Source organism: Apaloderma vittatum, unplaced genomic scaffold (genome assembly GCF_000703405.1).
Source record: "Apaloderma vittatum isolate BGI_N311 unplaced genomic scaffold, ASM70340v1 scaffold28894, whole genome shotgun sequence".
Classification (NCBI taxonomy): Eukaryota; Metazoa; Chordata; class Aves; order Trogoniformes; family Trogonidae; genus Apaloderma; species Apaloderma vittatum.
Window position 1 is genome coordinate 32,663 of NW_009711480.1, and position 11,978 is coordinate 44,640.

An 11,978-nucleotide genomic window follows, 5' to 3' on the forward strand; every position below is an offset into this window, starting at 1 on the left:
TTCTATAAAGACGTCTGCCAAGGAAAAAAAAATCACTTTGGAGGAAAGGAAAAAGACCTGGTTACTAGTAACAGAAGCTAGGTTTAATATTAAATTACCTCGACCAATGACTTTGTTTCCAGCATTTATGGAAGCATTCCTCAGTCTGCATATGTGAGTGGGGAGGGGGAAAAGGTGCATGAGGGGGCTGGTGGGGGCAGTCCTGAGGGGAGAAATGTAGAAGATAGAGCTGGAGCAGACCTTGTCCTGCTGTCCAGTTCACCCCACAGCAGGACCTGCTCTAGCTCAACCAGTCCTGACTTATTTTTACTGACTACTTGACTCCCTTGAAATGAGAGCAGGACAAATGTTTGGTAACCGATTACTGCTTTTATGAGTTCCCAGTTCCTCTGGCCATGAATCTGCAGTGAACATAATTGTTCCCTGTGGAGGGAAAAGATATCCGAAGGGAAGTGAGAGCTTCATTGAATCTGAAAACCAGCCTGACTGAGAAGTCTTATTACAAATTAATCAAAGCTGATCCAATTCACAGCCTGGGATTCTTTTTGGGTGAGAAAGGAGAATGACACCATCTCAAAGGAGAGTTTAGGTGGGAAAAGGAACAGAGGAGAAAAAGACACAGATACCCTTGGCTGAAAGTCTGAAGGGCCTGGCAAGAACTCTGGCTCCAAGGCACAGGAGGGTTTTTTGGAATGGGAGACACAACAAAGATGAAACAGATGGACTAAGTGTTCCTCTGATTTTGTTTAGCAAAGACAGCTGGGAGATTTACAGTTGGAAACACAAGGATTTTCGCTTTCTTAACCAACAATGGAGGGTTTGCAGCCGGTCTGGCTGCCAGTGTTATTCTCATTATGTGATGGCAGCCCAAAGAAAGAAGCTTAGTATGGCCTGGAACAGCCTGGGGGTAAAGTCTGCTGGATGGACTGTGGTATCAGCTCCCTAGAAAGAGCTGGCAATAAAGCTACAGACTCTGCAGACTTCTACTTTGCACAGCAGCGATACTGGGCTACAGCAAGTCTTTTGGCATCAGATAAAACCCAGCTGTTTCATATTACCTCCTACAAACTTCTGGTTACAAAAATGGCCACACGCAAATGGCACATTCCTTCAATCAGAGCTGGTCTCCTGCATCTTGCAGGGGCTGAATTAGATCCAACTGACAGCTTGCTGAATTCAGTAGGTTATCTTTGAGGCTCGGCTGCCTGTTGGCAAGCTCTGAGCATCGACTCAGGGAGAGCACATAAGCACATTCCCTGACATAAGCTTAGCAAGCCAAGATGCAAGCCCTTTCACGGGGTCCTTTAGATCGCCTCTGGCTGAGCGAGATACGGGGGCTGAGCCAGGATGATGCTCACAAAAAGTAAGGTCTTGGCATCAGCCAGGCAGAACAGATGTTCAATCCATTTGGGGTCACATCAGCTCCGAAAGCTGCAGAGGTGGCTCATGAAGCTAGGGCTGACCTCTGACTGGCATTTCCCCATGGCTAACAACTCCCACGGGTTTTGACTTTCCCAGTCTTTGGTGCTGGGACCGCTAGGTCCCTCTTTCTGAAAGCCATTTAAAACCTGAGTGGTAAGGACATCAAACATCAGCAAGCAAACTGTAAAAATCGATGAGTTTTTCTGAGCTCTCATGATTCAGAAGGGCTCAGCTCATCACTTCTTAACATTTGTGGCAGGCAATACTGCCTGCTGATCTATCACACAAGCCTGGGCTTTCACAAAAGCACAGAAAAATAGTTATTCAGTCAGTAGACCAGCAAAATGGAAGGGATACGCAAGATACCAAATCAACAGTGGCACCCCAAACTTAAATTTTTATCTCAACACAGCAAGCTCAAGCTGCTGTTCAGCAGACTGGAGGCTGCCAGTCTGGGAGATTCGACTGATTTCTGGAAAGTTATTTCCGTATAAAAGAAGATGGAAAGCTGTACGGAGAAATAGGGTCTGAATCTGCAGATTACAGGTAACTGCATAGCTTGATTCCCAGATCAGTGGCTGTCAGTTAGGAAGATCCTATAATCTGTAGGATACACAGTCAGAATTCAAATCCACAGAAAGAAATTAAGGAACTCCACAGTGTCATTAGTATGGATTCCCATTATAAAATGAGCTCCCTTTTTCTTCTCAAGCAATTCATCTTCTTCAAAGACTCATGCTGTTGTTGAGAGACATTTCTCTTTATTTTCAGTGTTCTGGGACAGCCATTTCCCAGTGTCCCTGTTATTAGTCTAGAGACTGATGTGGAGCTCTAGGGATCCCAAATGTTTACATCTCTGTGATTCAATGTCAGATGGACTCAGTTAACTAATGAAAGATGGCCGTCGAATAAAAGATGGGATCTCTCCTTTTCACTCCTCACCAGTATAAATACAGATTCCCTGCAGGGATTTCATAGCTCTGTTCGTGATGAACAAGCCAAGCTATGTCATCTCATACTATAAATGTGAGCAAGTACCAACTCTGAAAATAGGACTGGAAAAGATCCTCAAGAGAGCATCTACATCACCCCATTGCCTTAAGGCAATTGGGTCAGATTGAGTTAAGCTGCTCCTGAGAGATTTTTCTTACCTGCTCTTAAAAGCCTCCTGTGACAAAATACCACTGGCTTCATAGATGGAGAGTTGAGGGACTTTTTACTAAAGCTTAAACCAAGTCTCCTTTGCAGTGATTTAAACTTACTTTTGATTCAGCTACAGTAGATGTGAGCAAAAAATTACTCTCTTGCTTTGCAGTAACTCCTGATCTTTGTGAATGGCTCTTCTCTAGGATTCTGATCCTTCAGCTTCCATTAACATTTCTGCAACTCAGCAAGTTTTCTGGCTCCTTCCTTGTTCTCCTCACCTCCAAATTTCTTCCAGGTGGCTTACGTCTTTACAGGAGTGCAGTGCTGAAAGCAGGACGGTTCTCCAGGTGTGGCCTTCCAGCACAAGACGGAGCAGAAGCTTTACTTCAGAAGTCCTGTACATGATAGGCCCACTCATATATTCGTTGCACTAGCAAGACATTGTTGACTTACATTCAAGTCTCACCCCAAACTGCTTTGACTCATTCCAGTTTTTCTTCTGTTGTGTTTCCATTGGGTGCTTTTGGATCTGTGCAGCCAACACTCCTGAGCTGTATCCTATTTGAGAAAGAGATTCCAGGAAATGGGTTTCTCCACAAAAATAACAGATCGGTGTCATTCTGTCTTATAAAGGATACACGCGGCCAAATTTTGAGACAAAGCAAAAGATTTGGCATAAAGTACCAGCTTTTGGGTGGGGGAAAAATCAATATACATGTTCCATATTTGTAGTATTGCTAACAAGTTCTACAGCTGCACAGGCTCTGCAGTGTTTTAGCAGCTACTTGACAGTTGAGAGTCACAGTCTGTTGGGAGCGTCACTCACAGTTGTCCTTCATCAGGCAAAGCAACTCCTTCTGCTCTTTGAGATTACCCTGCAGAGCTAGGCACATTCGGATCATCCAAAACAAGTAGAACTAATGACGTCTCAGCAAGATGGGAACACTGAAGAGCAATGGCAAAAAAATCAAGAGCTAGTGTGTTGTTCATCACACCCTGAAAGTTCTTTCCCTGGCATTCCCTAATCAGATAGAAAATAAATGCTTCTTTCAAAACCTTCTAAGCAGTGGTCACAGGCAGTGCAGCCCATAGACCTGAATTCCCAGCTCTTCTGGGTGTCTTACTTTTTAGCAGCTCATGCACCTGGCCATGAACAAAAAAACAGAAGATGCTCAGCAGAAATTAAAATTAAGAACAAGAGATAGGGAGGTGGAGGAAGAGGGAAAACGTTAATCAATGTTTGTCCAATTTCCTGTGAAGATGATTGTTTGGATTCTCTTTTTCATACACTTTTAACCCATACTCACAGGTAGTGAGTAGCTCAGTGTCATCCAGAAGGACATTCTGGATGTCTGGCTTGCTGTTTGCTCTTTCCCAGCAGGAGAAAGTGTTTGCAACAAAGGACTTGGTTTGGTAGGTGATGGGATTTGAATGCACACATTCCAGTGTTTCCTTCTTTAATGAACATCAAAGAAACATGCCTCACATAAGTCACAAACAGTGTGAGGTTTCTTAAAACCTCGAAGTAGCGTTAGTGCTTTCCTAACATCACTGAACATCTAATTCCAGAGCAAATACAGCTTTGAATTGGATCTCGTCCTCTATGGGAGACCTGTCACAAGAGCAGAGTCAAATCCATAGCTCCTCGATTACATCAAACCAGACTTTGGACACTGCTGGAACTCCCTACCCACTGTGAGCTCAATGCCTAGGTTCATGTTAAAAGACATTAATTGCCAAGACCAGATCACTGCTTGCAGCTCCCTGACTCTCCAAGGCTGTCAGTACTGGCATAAAGCCTGTGAAATATGCTGCTACGTGCAGTTCTCAGGCAAGCACGGGTTCTCTGAAGCACAGATGAAGGGGCCAGGCACAAACATGCAGCATCCACCTTCACTGAACAGTTTGTTGCACATACAAACAGCCTGTCCTCATAACCCAACTTGGTGGAGTCCACCTTCTGCCCAAAGAGGAAATAATCCACTCACCGCTCTTGATGGCAGCAGTGAGCTGAAGACATCTAAAAAAATGTTAAGTATTCATGGGAAATCCATGGGAATTTAGCCTGAGAATGCGGGCTGGATCCAGACAAATGCTGGCATGTACCCAAGGCACTGAAGGAAATAATGCTGATTAAAGTTGCTGAGGATCTGGCACATGGCTGAAAAGGAGCTCAGAGGGGAAGAAGAGTTATGTAGAGCAGCAGAAGCTGGACTTCTCTCCTAGTTCTGCATGTTTTACTTGGCCCATGTCAGAAAGCTGTGCTGAGCCTTGTTTCTTACTTCACTGAACTAGCCTCATCTTCTACTGCTGAGTATAGAAGAATTCAGCAAGTAATGTTTCCAGCACATTTTCAAAAGGACTCTGTGAGCATGAAGTATTGTTGCTGCTGTTGTCAGAAACAAGAACGCAGCCTGCTGCTGAATAATGCATTTGATGTGAAAAATAGCCAGTGAGTTGTTGAACAAAAATGCCATACAATGAGACATAATTACAGCATGGTTACAGGGAGCAGGATACAGATGGAGCTCTCAGGTTGTCCAGTAGTGATGTCGGGACACAGGCAAGCACAGATGTGTGTTGGATCCCATCCTTCATTTTCTGAATTATTGTTAATATTTTGCCTTTAAACTTTGAGATATCCAAGAGCTACATGATTTGGAGGGACCATCCCTGGTGGAGCAAGGGGATTTAGTTTTCACAGTTTTTATGAAACTTGACCTTTCTGGTGAGACTGTAGAAGCAGTAACTAGTGCTGACGGGTAGGTACTGTCTTGTCACATCAACGCTGCTTTTCTTGACAGGAGCAATGGGCAGAGCTGCTCATTCCTCACAAATGGGCCACGTTGTAGACATCAAAACTCTCTGCAGCAGTTTTTAAAGATGGGAAGGAAACTCCCTACCTCAGAGAACAGTTTGAAAAAAGGTACCAGCATTCGCAGAGCCCAGCCTGCAGCGTGGGAGCTCTAGAGCCAAGTCTCTGCTCTTCATCAAATTACACCAAAAAAATCGCCCTCTGCTCTTGCTTGGGAAGAAAACCCATTCCTGTCACTAAGGCATGCTCACACATGGTCAGTCATTGGCTTGAAAATGGATACAAGACCCCAAAATCTGCTGCAAAACTGTACTATCATTTACACGCACAGAGCTGCAGTGCCCTGATTCATGTTCAGGGACTGTGGAAGCTTTCAGTGGTCCAGCAAAAAACAGGCACTGAAGCAAAAACTAAATCAAAAATTGAGACCTAATTCAGCTCACTTTTCATCAGAGTTAAACAAAACCCAGAGCTTCCATATTAAGTGATTGAAGGACAAAAGTCCCTCCTGCATCCCATGTCTCTGGCTAATTCTGGCCTGTGAGCCAGATTCAAGGGTTATGGGGAGCCTGGAAGATACGGGTGGCTTGGAGCCAGGGACAGAAAGTGGAACACAAGAAGAGGCACTGGAACAGGCTGCCCAGGGAGGTGGTGGAGTCACCAACCCTGGAGGTGTTTAAAAAAAAAAAAGTAGATCTAGCACTTGAGGCTATGGTGTAGTGGTTAGGTATGCTGGGATGAAGGTTGGACTAGATGATCTTCAGAGGTCCCTTCCAACCCCTAACATTCTGTGATTCTGTGATTCTGTGAAGAGGCTTTATCATGCATTTTCTTTGTAAGAGCCAAAACACCACTCTGTTCTTTCTCGTATATCCTAGAGAGAGCGCAACTGAAGTGTGAAGAACTGTTTAATGGATTTAGGAATAGCATTGATCTCCTGTCATTTGAAAAGAGTCTTGGAGCTTAATCAGATCTGTAGAAGTGTCTCATTATTTACTTTGCCAAAAAAAAGGATTAGATATTCAAGAAAGAAAAGGCCCTTCAGCAGGCACGAGTTTGCTCTGTGGGATGAAAATCCATCCTTTTACTCTTGCCCGCACATGTATTTAAATAGGAAAGAATCCAAACAACTCTCCATGAAATTCTGCCTCAATAAATTAATACAGCAGCAATAAACAGAGGTAGGCTCAGCAATGCAGCAGACCGGCTTTTCGCTTTTCAATTTAGTTGATTTAGCTCTATATCCTGGTCACCTGAGCATTAACGGTAGAAATTGCATTGCTGGTAACAGTCATAGACAGACTGAACAAGTTTTCACCTTCTGAGGTCCCCTTCTGTTACTAAGACACAAAACCATGTTTACTTGAGGGCTGAACACATCTGATTGGGAAGACACACTGCAAAGAAAAAGCCAGAAGCCCTCTAATGCCATTTTTATGGCCAGCTCTGAGACAACTGAAAACTGGCTCATCACACCGTTGCCCATCACATCTCCTGAGGAAACACTGTGATAGTTTCAGTTCCTTGACACCTGAAACCATAACTCCCTGATCTGCCCGTCAGGGTGGCTGCAGTTGAGACGGATGGTTTTGTATCTGTGCTGTGGCATCTCTGAAGCTGTGCTGAAATGGTGTAGAGGCTAGAGAATGGGCTATCCAACCTGAGTTGGCTACGCTAGCCGTGAGCAAAATATTTCAGGTTGAATGTAAACAGTGAATTTGCAGTGAGATTTTTTTTGTTAACATCTCGGAAATTCTCAGTATAATCCAAGATAGGCACACAGACATATATACATACTTACAGGATAACTACGATGAATAATCTGGTTTGATTTGGCTTGCAGGAGATACTTTAAACAGCTAATCCAATTCTGTGCAAACTCTACACCATTTTCAACTGTTGAATCCCCTAAACAATAGAGGGAATTCAAGAACTCCTTTATTTCCCATTACTGGAAAGATTTCTCATTAGTTTTCTTTCATGCTTTTGGAGACTTTTACTTAAAACACCTCACAATTTAACACAGGAAACTTGCAGCTGGGTTGCTTGCTTGGATCAATATTCATCTATCTTGATCAGCAGTGCCATTGTGCTTGTTCATCCTGATGCATGCTTAGCCATGGGTTTGCCATTGCCCTGACAGGTTTGCAGAGAAGATAACGGAGTGTTTTCTGGAGGTTTTGAACATCCCATCTCCCAAACACATATGTGAGGAAAGGAAGGTGCGCAAAACTAAAATGACTAAGACTTTCTAACTGTAAGAAACATTCTTCCCGAGCAGAGGTGAGTTAGCAGATGAGCAAGATGTCCACTTGGAACATGGTGGCAGGCAACGCCAGCATGGCCTTCAATGCATGGGACGTCACCCTCTGAGTCAGAGACAACCTCAGCGCGGCACGAAGAGCCGCTGCCACTTTTGAAGAGAAGCCTGAAAGCGGCTGTCGTGGCTGCAGTCTGTGCCAAAGTGGTGGAGAGAAGCATCGGATGCAGCCCTCTGCCCCGGGGAGCCCTGACCTTTGAGAGATGTCCCCCCAGGCTGGTGGCACGGTGACGCACTCCCAGGGCCAGCAGGCAAACTTGCAGTGACTGCCAGGAAGCGGAGGGCAAGGAGGAAGGGATGGTGGGAGTGCGAATTCTCGCTCCTTGTGTAAGCAGTGGATTGCTCTCGGCAGTCACTGACAGATGATAAATTTAGCAGAAGAGGAACACCGTTGTTTTTTTTTGGTGTTCCTATTAAGAGGGTGACAGCATTGGAAAGGCACTGTTTATTATTTACCTACATTGCAGTATGTTCCATACTTTAGTCTGACATTAGAGTCCAGTATTTGAGAGATATTTTAAGAAGCCTGTACCTTTGAAAGTCTGATGTAGATCCAAAAAGCTCACAGAGGCAGGAGTATCAATCAGCTACAAATACATTTTCTGGTTACCGGAGTCCCAAGTGAAGAGTAGCTTTGTCTAAAAGAACTTTCCCCTCATGCTCAACCATCTATTTTGTGCAATAATTGAACGTCTGCTGGAAAACTGTCTTGTCATCTGTTGCAATAAAAGTAATATGTTTGATCATAGCTTGGCTGCGCTTACTGAAATGCTGCAGCCCACAGCCTCAGGGGCAGAAAACCTGACAGCTTCCTCCTCAGAGCACCCCTCATTCATACAGAAATGTTTTGCCTACAGTGCCAGACCCCATCCCAAGGCAAGAGTCTTCAAGCTCTCCTTCCATTGTTGGAGTATTCCTTACAGGAGTACCTTGGGCATTTTATCAGGTTTGTAACCTCCTCCCCAGATTTCATGCTCTGTATTACGTTCACAACCGATTATAAAAATAAATGGCCTTTCGTACTTCATTCCAAACCCTATTGGCTTGGCAGGAGTTGGGGAGATGTGATGAATTCATCTCGGCTTGTATCGTCTCTGCACTGCACTTTTCTAGCTGTAGGAGGAGTCGCCATTTTATGAAAGCAAACCACTGCAGCACGATCAAGAAAGCAGCTAAATGCTTTGCTTCTATTTTTTTCATTTGTCATCCCATTTAATCTAAATCAAGTCTTACAGCCTGAAAACAGATATTCCCTGGAAGTGTAGAAAAATCAACAAGAGTAAACTGCCTTTTTTTAGAATTGTATTCTACCATAAGCAAATGTTACTAGGAGCGCTAATATCATTAGGAGTGAGGATAGAATTTTATTTTAGTTTTAATTCATGATTTCATGATGCTGCAAAGGGTACCACAGTCATTCTAGGTTGTTCTCTTGTGGCTCCTGAGATATCAGCTGTAACACCCTCTTGGAAACTATAAAGAATTGAGGAGCTGTTCTGAGCTGAGTGGGGATGCCTCCCCAACACAGACACCCTTGGGTGCATGTGTGGGAAGGGACGAGAGTGCACAGGCACATACACACTTCAGACATATTTTGTATTTCCCTCAGCTTTACCCCATCTGTAAAAGGAGATGGTTGAATCCCAGTTTCTGAAGCTCAGTGCGTAGCTACCCCAGACTTTCCTTGCATAGTTGCTCTCTCACGCAAGCTGATTTTAATTTTGCATCAGACTTCTCCTCAAGTTCATCGGTTTTTGTTTTGACCTGAGAGACCCAACAACACCAGATCTCTGGTTTCTCACACGGCCCCCATGCTCCATCTCAGAGAAGCACAGCTCTCCTTGGCCATTTTTTCACTAGCTCAGCTGTTCCCATTCTGCCCTGGGTCTCACCTCCAGGCAACATAACTGGAGTGCAAATCCTTTTACATTTTGTTGCTCTTTAGTACAAAGAGGTTGCTTATTGGACCGATGCTCAGAATATCATCTGTCTTTCTTGAATGCACCAAGTGAGAGGGCAAAGGTGCAGGAAGAGAAGGGCGCACCCAGAAAAAGAGGGGATCTCTTCCTTGCCTTGCCATTCAAGGCGGGATAATTCTCTCCCCACCTTTAATTTCAAGTTGTGCTGGGGTCTCAACTTGCCTCTCTCTTTCTACAACCAAATGGGATCAAGGCTTAGAAATCAGCACCAAGTAGCTGTTAGGAACATCTGGTACTTCACAGATCAAAAGCCAAGCTGCACAAGAGCATTAAAGACAGGCATCTATGGTAAGGGCAGTTCCAGAATACACTATGTGAAAGGCAAAATTGCACCTTTAGTTCCTTGGGCTCCAATTCTGTCGCTCATTTCCCCATCAGTGGTGCACACGTTAAATGATGATAACGGTGCGAGACTTAAGTCTGTCTCTCTTGTATCATTCACCTCCTTTAGCTGTTATGCTGCGTCCTAAGTGGTGTAAAGCAGAGGGAGACTTTTCTTTGCCAGATTAGGAGAGGAACTCTGTCCCCTTCTCCACCAAAAGGTATTTTGCCATTTTCTCTTTTACGTTAGCATTCAGTGTTAATCCATAGGCAACAGTATTTCCAGCCTCAGATCCTCTTCTGAGGTTCTGCTTCTCGACCGGTATTTTCCTGCTCCTTTCATGTCTGTAAAGCTTATTCCTTTCCTTTGATCCAATACTGCTTTATTTAGGATGGCATCTTTCATTGAAACCATATCCTCAAATGCCTGTGAGTAACTCCAGCTCCTGGCCTGTGTGTAGGACAAATTACTGCAAGCAGTAAATATTGTATGGAGTGAAAACATTCAATCACACTGTATTTGTTTCACTAAACCTCAGGTTATCGATTCCTTACCTTTTCTGCGGCTCATAGATTTCATCTCTCCCTACAAATGTGGGCATTACCCAGCTTTATCCTTTGTGTAGGTCTGATTATAATTGCATGAAATCCTGGGGAAAGGAAGGTGCTCTCAATTTAAATGTGCGCCCAGCCTATATTTGCAACTGGCACTTGAGATCCCCAGCTAGACAGCTCTCTACCTTTCCATATATCCAATCTCTTTAGTTCCATCTAATTTATCTAAAGTATTGCTTATTCTGAGCATCAACCCCAGGATGTGAGCACTGGTATGTAACTGGCTGCTGGAAGAAATACAGGTATCGTACACTGCCATGTAAAGGACATTTTAAGCCCAGACTTATCTAGTCTTCCCAGGTCAGTAACATCAGGCAAATGGCCATACTAGAGTAGAAAGAGGATGAAAGGCATAGAGGTGGCCTTCTGGAGGACACTATAAGGAAAAATAATAGTTCTTCCCCAGAAAAGCTTCAGACCCATCTCTGCACTGATGCAGAGGTACCAATTCTGACATTTCCAAAGGCATCTCCTATATGCTGAGGATTGTCCCCCTGAAGTGTGAGCAAAATGGGAAGAAGAGCCTCTGGCACTATGATTTGGTTGGTTTTATATGACCAGAGTGTGTGAGACCAAGGCTTAAAAAGTATCAGCACATGCAGTGAACTAGAAGAAGCAAAGTCACCGCATACTCTGATCCCAGAATAATTTGGGTCCCCCTCACTGACATTAAGGATGGGTCGCTCACCCTGCTCACCAGATTGTGTGGCAAGTAACCACTATCTGCCACAGATTACCAGCTGAACTTGTGTCTGGTGGACTTAGGAGGCCCAAAGGACATCTCTGAAGGACAAGGAGACCATGCCAACCCCAGCATGGTGTGGGACACTGAACGCTGCACAGAGATCATCTCCGGCGGTGCATGAGGAACCCATGGCTCGGACCAAGTGGGCTCAGCACGCCGTTTCAGAGATGCTACGTGTAACATAGCACTGATGAGGGATGCTTTGACCAAGAGAAGTGCTTTATCATTCTGCACTTACACCCCTGTCAATAACTTCCCTTTTATTAGCTAGAGCCCATAAAACTCACAACAAAACATTTGACTGATCCTCTGGGTAGGCTGCAACATTTTCTTAGGAAACAATTATCAACAACCAAAAATAGCCTCAACTTGCTGTAGGTCATTTCTCTTCTTAATGGGCCATTAAAAGGCTCGCTCTTGTGCTACATCACAGAGTACCTAGCTAGAGCATTCATCACTTTCCTGGTAGTGCTGCTCTTCCTGAAGCCTTCCCTGTAGACTTTTAGAGATATCCAGCCGTTTTGTTTTAATATCATTATCCTTGCTAACAACCAAATGTAATTGTCCAAGAGAGCAAGCTAATGTGCACCTCAAGCGAAAAACACTTGTAGAAAA